At 38.5% G+C, this 12,056-nt stretch overlaps 1 pseudogene across 1 annotated transcript; it reads right to left on the reverse strand.

The window, feature by feature from the left end:
- Positions 1-3,033: 3,033 nt before the first annotated feature.
- LOC308252702 (protein FAM133B-like) lies at positions 3,034-3,761 on the reverse strand (annotated as a pseudogene). The gene has a single exon. The product of its transcript is annotated as a protein FAM133B-like (transcript).
- Positions 3,762-12,056: the final 8,295 nt, after the last annotated feature.

Below are 12,056 nucleotides of genomic sequence, written 5' to 3' on the forward strand. Positions count from 1 at the left end.
CCCAGTGAAGCGGCCCAAATGACATACTTCTAATACCTGGCCTTCCTTTTGCTCCTTTCTTATTAATAACTAGCTAATTACAATGGCATCATGTCTATGGGTTGCACATCTACAAAGAAAGGCAAGAAAGACTTACCTCAACATTCTGGGTGGAGTGTTGGTTTATAAAATGGCCCCATACAGGGAGGGCAAGGATAGACTGAAGAAAAAGACAGGCTAGTCCAGATAGGCAGGTTTTAACAAGTAAGGGAACTTAACAGACAAGGCTCATCTTGGGCAGCTGAAAGATGAGTACATCTCTGCACCACCCACCAGAATCTTAAAAGTGTATGTAGAAGCCATTCAGTCAAATGTACAAATGGTCTCAACAATGCCTTATTGTCTCAAGGCTATGTCTTTGAAATGGTGTGGGCTACGGGAATGTGGGTGAATGGTACTTCCAAGGACAGGGGATGATGGTGAGGAGCCCCTGATAGCCTGGGTCCAGCTCAAAAATCAACCAGTGGTCATGCCCTCACAATGACCTCCTCCAACAGACTCTCAGGTATTTAAACTATGCAGAGGATCACTACCTGGGGACGGCGCCATGAATTCTAAGGCTTGGTGCCTAAGAACCTCTCAAAGATTGGTCCTGCAAGTTCAAACTCCCAAGGTGATGATAAATTCAGAGCTATGAGATAAAGACTCATTGTTGTTTGCCCAATGTACTGGGAGAGGGGACAAAATCACCCCCATTTGAGAAATACTGCTCTAGAACAGCACTGTTCAATACAAATATATTGCAAGCCTCATCGATAATTTTAAGTTTTCTTATAACTACACTAAGAATGTAAAAGGAAACAGGTGAAATGAGTTCTAATAACATTTTACTTGATTCAATAATATGCAAAATATCATTTCAATAAGTCATCATTATAAAAAGTTGATATGCTTTATACTCTTTTTTCAATACTAAGTCTTTGAAATCCTGTACTTTACACTCAGAGCACAATTCAATTTGGACAGGCCACTTTGCAAGTTCTCAACAGCTCATGTGGCTTGTGGCTGCCATATTGGATGGTATACTTCTAGAACATAAACCCATGAGGGTAGAAATTTTTGTCTGTTTTTTTACATTGTTATATCTTCAGTGCCTGATACTGTGTATAGTAGCACCTAGTAGACCCTTAATAGATATTTTTAAATTTTAAAAATTTTTTATTTTATTGTTTAAGGTATTACAAATAGTAGTACATACACTGAGTGGCCAGATTATTATGATCTCTGAACGCATAATAATCTGGCCACTCAGTGTATATCCTACATAATAAAAGGCTAATATGCAAATTGTCCCCTCAACCAGGAGTTCGACCAGCAGGCAGGCCAGCCAACCACCCATGTCCCCTCCTCCTGGACAGGCTGGCCAGACCCTATATATATATATATATATATATATATATATATATATATATATATATATACACTCAGTGGCCAGGTTATTATGCATTCAGAGATCATAATAATCTGGCCACTCAGTGTATGTCTCTCTTTTTTTTTTCCCCACTGACCTCCCCCCAGCCTCCCCTAATAGATATTTTTATTTTTATTTATTTATTTATTTTTATACATCAAATTATATTTCATATTACCCGATTATATAAAAATGTAAAGTGAAAATGACCTATCAGTTCCTTTTAACATAACTAGTAAATAATTCACAGCAGGAGATACAAGGCACAAAATCTTAGTAAAATGACACAAGAAGGAGCAATAATGTAATTTTCACTTAAGTTTAACTTGTCATATTTTTTATGAATATACAAAGACAAACTTTTGAAACATTATATTTACTAAGATTCTGGCAAGAGCTTTATGTAACAAGACACAGCATACCAGGCCTGCCACTCAACTTGTATATGGTAAGTCTCAGCTTCAATATGAAGCTGTTACAAACAAAACCAACCAAACCAAATCTAAACTCTGCTTTTCACATGCTAAATATTTTGGCAAGAATGCCATTAAATGCAGTAAGGAACTTAAGATAGCAATAATAAAAAGTTAATAAAAGCTAAACATTACAGCCTAAACAAAATTCATACAAAAAATAGCTATCACTGGTTACATAACATATTCCTGACTGGTTAAAACTTAACAGTATAAAACATGCATTTTAGAATCTTTAGCTATCAAGTTCAAAAAGTACCAGTGTCTATTAGAAATGACTTTTTCCCAAAGTCAAAGTGTAGTCAAAATTAATCCAAATGTTACAACACATTCTAATGCTAAAAAATCATTCAGTATTATTGAAGTGGAGGTCAATTCCAGAGCTTCTAGGGCTTTCTCGTGCTGCAAAAGGCTGCTTCTCTGATTCACTCAAAGCAGCATATGACAGACCAAGGATGTTACTAAGCTCAATAAAGCGCAAGACTGCCATACCCAGCTCTGACCTCCTCATGAAGCATGGCTACTGTGTCCGCAAAAATAGGATGTGTGAGGATAAAAGGCACGCTATTCTGCTAGCTAAAGAAATAGCAAACCACCCCCACCCTTAAAAGCTCCTTCCCCAAGTAAATAAAAGTATACAGGGGAAAAAAATTAAAATACACTTATCTACAGAGTAAGGATTTTAAAATATCAATGTAATCCCTACTTCAAAGACATTAACTAGAGTCATCTGATCATTTCTGTTTACACCTTAATGATGTATCCAGACTCAATTTCTGTTGATTTATCATTAGATACTTCTAGTAAAAAATATTAACTTTATTCCCAAATATCAACCACTAGTACGACTGCAGTGTATTATCTCCCAGAGTTATTAAGCAATGGAAGAGAACAAAGACAGATGTTCAAGGAGCAGGCAATTCTTATAGCCCTTTCACACAGTGGCATCTGAGTGGCTACTGAACAATCCAGGAATAATTCTAGAAACAACAAAGATCATGCATTTTAGTAAATATGTCATTATTGTAAATGTAAATATGTCTTTATTTTCACAGTTGAGATCTTCTCAGACATCGCACTTACTTTATAAGGGAATCCTGATTTTGCCTTTCACGGTGAATCAGGACTGTGTTTCTTATGCTTCTTTTTCTTTTTTGTCTTTTCTGTTGCTTTTTCTCTGTCTTCACTGCTTTTCTTCTTTTTTGCCCGTACCTCCTCAATATAATCTGACTCTGACAAAGACTCAGATGATAAAGGTTTATCTTCAGGATACATCTTTCTCTTTTTGCTGAGCCCCTTTTCTTTCTCACTTGCATCCTTTGACTTCTTTTTCTTTTTTAAACGATCCTTACTGTCTGATTCAGTCTCTGACATGGAGCTTTCAGAAGATTTATGTGAACGGTTCTTCTTTTTCTTTTTCCTTTTTCCTTGTTTCTTTTCCTCATCTTCAGAATCTGAAGAATGCTGGAAGAATCAGAGCTTGATGAAGAAGAAGATGAATACCTACCAGATTTCTTCTTTTCTTTTTTCTTTCTCTGTCTTTTTTTGGACAAGCTCTCACTTCCACTTGATAATTTCTCCCTGTGTTTTTCTAGTTCTTTCTTACAGTTCTCATTCATTTTTTCTTCAAATTCAGCCAATGCCTTGGAGCCTTTCTTTTTCTTTTCTGGTTGTTCTTTCACTTCTTCCCAGGTAGGCCTTGGTCGATTCAGATAATCTTGGATTGTTGGCCCTGAAGACTGGACTGGACCCCTTGATCTGGCCATTGCTATTGGGTTCATATAGGCCACCCGGTTGTCCCACTTCCCCATGGTGCTGGACTGAGCGGGCAGTCAGATGCCAAGGGACCAGGCCAGTGGAGTGGCCGAAGCGGGCGCACACCAGACCCCCCTAATAGATATTTTTTAAAAAAATGATTGAGTATCCAATCTATTTGTAAGAGAGAAAGGGCATTCTTTTTTTTTTGACCAGTTTTATTGAGATGTAATAGACATACAACACTGTAAGTTTAAGGTGTACAGCATAATGAGTTGACATACATATATTATGAAATAATTATCACAGTATGTTTAATTAAGATCCATCTAGAAGGACATTCTTATTTAGACTGGACACTTTAAAAGCAGTAAGGGCATGCCAAAGCAAGTTGAATAATCCCATCACTTGAGGTCTTAAATCTTGCACAAGATGAAATTCATAAAATCACCACTAAAGAGGCGGGTTTGCTGGTAGGTAGATGAAGGGTGTGGGTGGAGCCGATCCACAGACTCACTGCTTTCCTGCTGTCTCCCACACTTCCCAATGAGATGCTGAGTTGTCCTTTTTTAAGCATCCTCCCCTGTCACACTCCTCCCCTAAGTGTGGTTTTGATATCTACATCATTGTTGCAACACTTTATTTTTTCCATTGATTTCTAGAGAGAGTTGAAGGGAGGGAGGAAGGGGAGAGTAAAACATTGACATGAGAGAGACACATCTATTGGTTGCCTCCTGCACTAACTACTATAGGGACTGGGGAACCTGCAACCGAGGTATGTGCCCTAGATGGAGAATCGAACACACAGCCCTTTTGTTGGCAGGCCAATGCTCTAACCATTGAGGTAAACTAGTCACCGTGTTGTTGCAACCCTATTTTAATGGCTCAGACACTGTGTTAAGGACTACATATTTCTTCTAGCTCTCTGGTCTAAAAAATATTGGCTGGCCACAGCTGCATTTGAGATTGAACTTTTAAAACTGGCAAACACCATGATCTCCTGTGTATGTGTAGGCAGTTAAGTATGCTATTAAAATGAGATGGTGTTTTGCTCTTTACCTATGACATGCTGATGCAAGCAAACTGGCCACAAAAGACACAGCCAGCACCTTCTCTCAGCAACTTTTCCCACATCTTCTCCCAACATCTTGCTTTACTTTTCAAAGTAGACTCCAAGTCCTTTCGGGTCTTGCCTCAATTTTTTCCCCCTCCAGCAGTAGGAGCATTATTACCGTGGGCAAGGTAGTTGTATATGATGACACTGGATTTCTTTCCTGGACTTTTCTCCTTCCACCCTCCCCAGCACTGATATAAACATGCACATACAGAGGGACTAGATTTTTTATTTTAGTTCAAGAAAGAGATTCTCCTCTGTTGACAAATATCAAGACAAAAACCTAGCTGGACTAGCTGAAACACAATACTTTTGCACCAAGAAATCATCTATATTAGAATTGGATTTCCCCTTTTCAACAACACTGCCATCTGGCCTGGGTTCCTGTCAGCACATCTGCGTGGTAGATGTTACACTAACCTGTTATCTCCCTGGAGGATAAACAGACACATTTTCCTGAAGCTCCTTCTAATACCAACCTTTTAACTCTCTGTTCCGTGGTGACAGTCCAGGCTTGCATTCTCTGGCTAACATGGTTTACAGAAGAGTAACCCCCGACTGAACCGGAGGGACCAGCGTCCCACCCTAGTCTATCATTTTTACATGTCCCTAGGCAGGCAAGGCAAGATTTGAACTCTCCTGTGAGGGCATATACGTGGTTTTGAATCTTTCTGAGTCATTTTGAGGTAAATGTATCCTGGAGTTTACCACAAACACAAATATGGGCAATTAGTCGCATCATTTGAAAGACGTTTAAAGCACACAGATTCTAGTTTCAGTGAACAATCCTCTGGCAATTCTGGCAACAGGATCCTTATTTTTTGGGGGAAATCCATTTACATGATTTAGGTGGAGTCTGCATTGATATAGCTGCCACAGGGATGGACACATGACTCAGTATCACCTATTGGAGCACTATATCCTTCTGGCTACTGATTGGTTAAAAGATGGGCATGTGACCCAAGCTAGACCAATCAGATATCTCTCAGAGACTTTTGCTAAAACCACCAGGAAAGCAATGCGCTCCTATCTTTGTTGAGGATCACTAGCATAAAGACAAGGTGAGAACAGAGCTGTTGGTGGCTAACACTTTGTCACAGAGGAAACCCATGAATGAAGATAAGAGGGCCAGAAGTTGGAGGAAAGAGAGAATCTTGAAGGCAGTATTTGAGACCCTGGATCTAGCCAGGTCTAAAGCTAACTTTGGATCTTTTAGTTTTATGAGTCAATAAATACCTCCCTTCTCCCCCTTCCCCCCCTGCTTTCTTTAGCTTATGTTAGTTTTACTTGAGTTTCTATCATTTTCAAACAAAACCATACTTATTAACACATTCCTGTTTGCAGGATCCCTGTAGTTGGAAAGTGATTTCTAAACTTCAGAATGTATGTTTTACAAAATGCTGATTTCTAGTCTTTCTTTCCCATAGATTCTCATTCAGAAGGATGAAGCCCGGGAATCTGTGTTTGGTAAGCACTCCAGGTCTTTCTGATGGAGGACCACACTTTGGGGATCACCAAATTGCAATATTCTTATAGGCCACATTTCAGAATGAAGAAAGGTAATTGACTGGGTGCCTACCATGAGCCAGACCCCTCGGGTAGGTTCTGTACTTAACTCATTGAATACCCAGAACAACCTGATGAAGTTCATCAAAAGAGAAATAAGATTTGTCTTCTTAGATTTGCACAAATGATTTTGGATCGAAGTAGAATAGCAACTCGACTCTTTTAACAAGAACAGATAAATGCAAGAAATGAAAGAATCCACAAAGTTTTCATTGATGTTCCAGATGTTAACAATTCCAAGGATACATGAAATTAGAAGTTAATTAGCTTCTTAAATGAAACCTATTGGTCTTATACATGTGGGCAAGAGAATATGATGCTTCTTCCAACAAACAGTCATCAGCAAGGTACAGAGTCTGAGTGGCACATACTAGAGGTGAAGCTTTGAGAAACTGTCATTTCATCAGCCATGATTAGAATCATACTGCTTTGTGAAAACTCAGAACTGGACTTTTCTACAGCTGGTCTTACATCAGTGGTATTTGCACCTTTTGTTTCTGGTTTTGAATTTGAACTTATACATATGAGGCCGAGTTCTTCCAAAGAAGACCCTGAGATGAGAATTCATAGGCAGTTGATTTATTAAGGAAGCACTTGCAGGAGAAACCCACTTGGGAAGCACAAGAAGACAAGCACATTTAGTGTGATTTCAGGCAAAGTTCCACAGAGGGGAGCTCCAGCCTGATCCCGCAAAGGACTATGGAGTTTAAGGTATACCTCGGAGTTTGTTCTGACCCGAGGCAAGAGAGCTGGTATTTCATACTCCTGTACCCAGAAGCCATTGACTAAAGGCTCTTCTGAGGCATATAACTTTTGAGCACAACTGGTTCAGAACATCCAAGCAAATTTGCTCCAAGAGCCTGAGACATCTCTCTTCCTCTAAAGGATTACTTGAGCATGGTAACAGAAGCGAAGCAAGCAAGGGACACAAGAGATTATCAAAGCGATCCAAGAGGACTTGGCAAGAGCCCAATAGTGCCTGGTCCAATAACACTGATTTTGTTGCTGACTTGACAAATCTAGTCATTTTTATTCATTTTATTAATTCACCCATCGACCAGTAGTGGATGACAGACATTGATCTTATAACATGGCCCTGATCTAATCTTAGACTAAAAGATTAAGAAGTGTCCTGCAGGTTGTCATCTCTTAGACATGCCCAGATCTTAATATTTTTTATACCCCAAACATGCATAAAAAGGCCTAGCCTTTGTTTTTTCATTAACATTGTTTCATTCATTAAAATGGGCAATCCTAGTTGAAGAATGCACATATTGTCCATGGGAATCAGTAAAGCAATCTTTGATTAAAGAAAATCATGGATTTATTAAAATTATAAAAGTGAGGCATACCACAAGAAATCAAATTAGAAATTAAAAAAAAAACAAACAGAAAAATCTCTCTCTTAAGTAGCATAGCCCAGAGATAACCATATTCTAGTGGTTCAACCTATTTATTTATTTTTTTAGTTATTTAGCCAATCTCTTACTGATGGACATTTAGGTTGTTTCCAAATTTTCACTAATACAATGTTTCAACAAACTTCTTTTCATCTATAGTCTTATATACAAGGATACCAGTATCTTGTGCACAAAGATAGACGCCTTGAAGGAGAATTATTGATACCAAGACTCATGTATTAAACATTTTAAAAGATGGAGTCAAATGTTAACTCCCTATCTCATCTTGCAAATGGTACTAATGTATACGTTCACCAATAAGGATTTAAATGCTAACTTCTTCAGTTATTTTAATCTTAAACCAAAACAACAACAACAACAACCCATTCTATATCATTGTATTTACTGAATTTCATCTTGTGCATAAAACATAATACTTACCCACCAAGCCTCATCACTGTCAGTATAATCTGTTCTAGAATATGATTTTGCCCAAACAAAGGCTCGAATCATTTTCCTCCCAGACTTTTAAAGTGCATAATTCATTGGCTTTTCGTACATTCACAGTGTTGTGCAACCATCACCACTCTCTAGTTCAAGAACATTTTCATCACCTCAAAAAGATAATCATCTTAATGACCATTGTATGGTACTGAGTAAATGCTTATTGGATGTTTTGGGGAGGGAGGAACAACATATTTTGAGTAGAAAAGTGGCCATTGTTGAGGTTAGAGATCAGATAATCTTTTTTTCTGCTGTGCTGTAAAGTTTCTAGGACTTCAAGGGTTCTTTCAGCACTCCTCTTTTTAAAGAATCCCCGTTGGCCTGAATAATTTAAAACACTGACCTGGGGTCTTGGGAAGCGATAATGTGGTTTACTTTCATAGTCTCATATTACACTTGTAGTCTGGTCTTCCACTTCATAGTACCATGTAGCCCTTGATTCAGCCACGCTGACTGCAGTCGTTCCTCCTTATCCCTGGAGGAGACCTCCCAAGACCCCCAGTGGATGCCTGAATCCACAGATAATACCGAATACACCATGCTTTTTCCTCTACGTGCATACCAATGAGAAAGTTTAATTTATAAACTAGGCATGGTAAGAGATTAACAACAATAATAAAATAGAACAATTATGACAATTTCTGTTATAAAAATTATGTAAATGTGGTCTCTCTGAAAGTATTGTATCTTACTCACCCTTCTTGTTATGTGAGGTGATGTAGTGCCTTATGAAGTTGAGGACTTGTACTTTTTCACCTAAAGGAAGACTTCATGGCTTCTCTTCGGTGTATCCGAATTGCCAGCATGGCTACTCTTGGGCTTTGGAGCCACTATTAAGTAAATAAGGGCGACTTTACAGCAAGAACTGAGAAACAAGATTGCTACTATGTGACTAGCGGGCAAGGGAGCATCTAGCTGGATATGCGAAACATATCCTTGAGACAGCGCGAGCTTTCCTCACACTACTCAGAACAGTGAGCAATTTAAAACGTATGAATTGTTTATAGCTGGAATTTTCCATTCAATATTTTTTTTGGATTGGAGTTGAGTGCGGGTAATCAAAACCACAAAAAGAGAAACTACAGGTTAAGGGGCGGGGGGACTACTATACCAGTGTTTTCCACGCTGTGCCTTTATTCAAAGTCCAGAATGTTCTTTCCCTGGTTCATCTTATTCTTCAAAGCCCATCTTCAAGGTCACCTTCTCTACAAAAGTCTTCCCTGATATTGTTCTCTTTTCTCACATTATAACCCGGAGTGCATTGTTTAAACCTCCTCTCTCAGAGGATCTGCTGTTCAAATGACTTAACCATGTGTCTGTCTTTCCCACCTGAATGTGAGTTTCTTTAATATATATATATATATATATATATATATATATATATATATATATATATATATGTGACTTTTTTACAGAGAGGAAGGGAGAGCAATAGAGAGTCACAAACATCTATGAGAGAGAAACATCGATCAGCTGCCTCCTGCACACCCCCTACTGGGGATGTGCCCGCAACCAAGGTACATGCCCTTGACCAGAATCCAACCTGGGACCCTTCACTCCGCAGGCCAATGCTCTATCCACTGAGCCAAACTGGCTAGGGCTGAATGTGAGTTTCTTGATGGTGAGGACATTGTCCTAGTCATCTTTCACTTGTCCCATAGTTTCTAGTTCAATAGTGTTTGCTGAATTAAATTTAACCATAGATCATATTACTATTAATTTTGATAGCATTTAATTAAAATAAAATAATCTTGGGAGGAAATTGATTAGTATTTCTGGGGTGGGGGAAAGACCTGTCTTAGGACTCTTTTGGATGAAAGAACTCCACATCTGTCAAATTAGCTTAGGTGTAAGGGGGTTTTTAAAGAAAGATAAAAAATCCCACAGAAGCCAAAGAAAAACTAGAAATCTAGTTCTCTGAAAGAAAAGGAGCTGGTGACACCTGGGATTTGCAGCAATAAGGGTTTATGGACGTTCCCTCTGGTGATTATTCTTTCTTTCAACTAGTATTTATTGAGCACCTACTATATGCCAGAATGGTGGCAGGCACCAGGCATGCAGCAATGAACAAGACTGTCACAGTTCCGGCCCTCGCAACTTTCAATGTTTCCTAAGCATTAATGTAATAGGACTCTTGACCTTTATCCTCCCCTAATCTGTGTTTCTTAGTTCAAATTCCTGAGGGCAAATCAAATAAACTTTTGGGCAGTATTATAATTGGCTGGACCCTCCCGAGTCAAGCATCTGGGACCATCTCTGGCCTGGCTATAAAGGATGGGAGAGCAGAGACTTCTCTGAAGAGGCTCAAGGGCTGAGGAGGCACCCCAAAAATAATTCTCTTCTACATGATTTGGAGATATGTCATTTGTGATTCATTTTATATCCTTTAAGGCACCGAATTTCAAAGACAACTCTAATAAAGAAAAAGCCATTTTATATTATGCTGCTCTGGGAAGCCAGGACAATTACTGCTTTAATTTGAAAGGAATTTCTGCCCGAGCAATTAGCTCTGTCAGTGAATATTGCAGACGATTTTGGGAGTTGGGACCTTAGAGAGCACCAAATTCTGCTGACCTATTTTCCAGATGAAGACACCAAGGTGCAGAGAAGGGGAGTGATTTGGTAAAGGTCACGGGGGACTTGAGAAAGGAAGTCAGGCTGTTGTTGAGCTGTTTGATGCTCTTCCTTTTCTTTCCTCTTGTCATCTACCCTCATCCATTCCTCCTTTTCTTATTCTTTCCTTTTAAACACACTTTAACCAGTTACTTTTCTTGAACAGTTAAAGCATACAGATGGTTTAAAAAGAGTACAGAAACATATGCAGGGAAAATTAGTTCTCCCTCCCCGTCTAGTCCCTATCCCTAGGAGCCATCCCTGTTCCCAGTATATCTTTCCAGAAGTAGTCTGTAAATTCTAATCATAAGTATGTTTTTATTTCTGTTTTGCATTTCCTCTCTATATCTTGAAGATTACACACATATATATACATACATATACATCTTAAATATTATAATCTTCAAGATATATATCTCTCTATATATATCTCTCTGTATATCTATATCTATATTTATATCTATATCTATATCCATATCTCTATATCTCTATCTATATCTCTATCTATACTATATCTATATCTATATCTATATTTTTATCTATATCTATATCTATATCTATATCTATATCTATATATCTATCTATATCTATATCTATATCTATATCTATATCTATATCTATATCTATATCTATATCTATATCTATATCTATATCTATATATAATACATCCTGGGGATCTGTAAAGCAGTAATACCTAAACTGAGTTCCAGATTTTTTAAACTGCTCATTCATTTTAACTGCTGTACAGCCTTCTCATGTGGAAGTACGATGAGCTATTTAGCTGATATCTCACTGATGTAGAGATCTCTCCCTGAGATCACCAGTCAGAGCCAGTGTCTCACTAATGGAGGTTGTTTTCAGTCTTTTACTATTACAAACAATGCCATAAAGAACACTCTTCTACATATGTCTTTGTGCATGTATGTGAGTCCACCTCTCTTTCCCTCTCCACCCTCTTGCCTCTCCCCTCCCTTCCTCTCTCCTGCCCTGCCCTCCCCTGTGCTCTCTTCCTGTCCTCCATCTGGCTAGCTCATAGAATTGGGGAGGAGAGAAACCAAATGTAACATTTGGTGATGATGCGATGAAGGTCTGAATAGAGAGACTGGAGACAGAATATCTTGATCAGAGTTTAAAAAGGAATCAACTTGAGCAAATGTAGGCAAAAATGGGAGGAAGAAAGG

This window comes from Plecotus auritus, assembly GCF_963455305.1.
Source record: "Plecotus auritus genome assembly, chromosome: 7".
Taxonomy (NCBI): Eukaryota; Metazoa; Chordata; class Mammalia; order Chiroptera; family Vespertilionidae; genus Plecotus; species Plecotus auritus.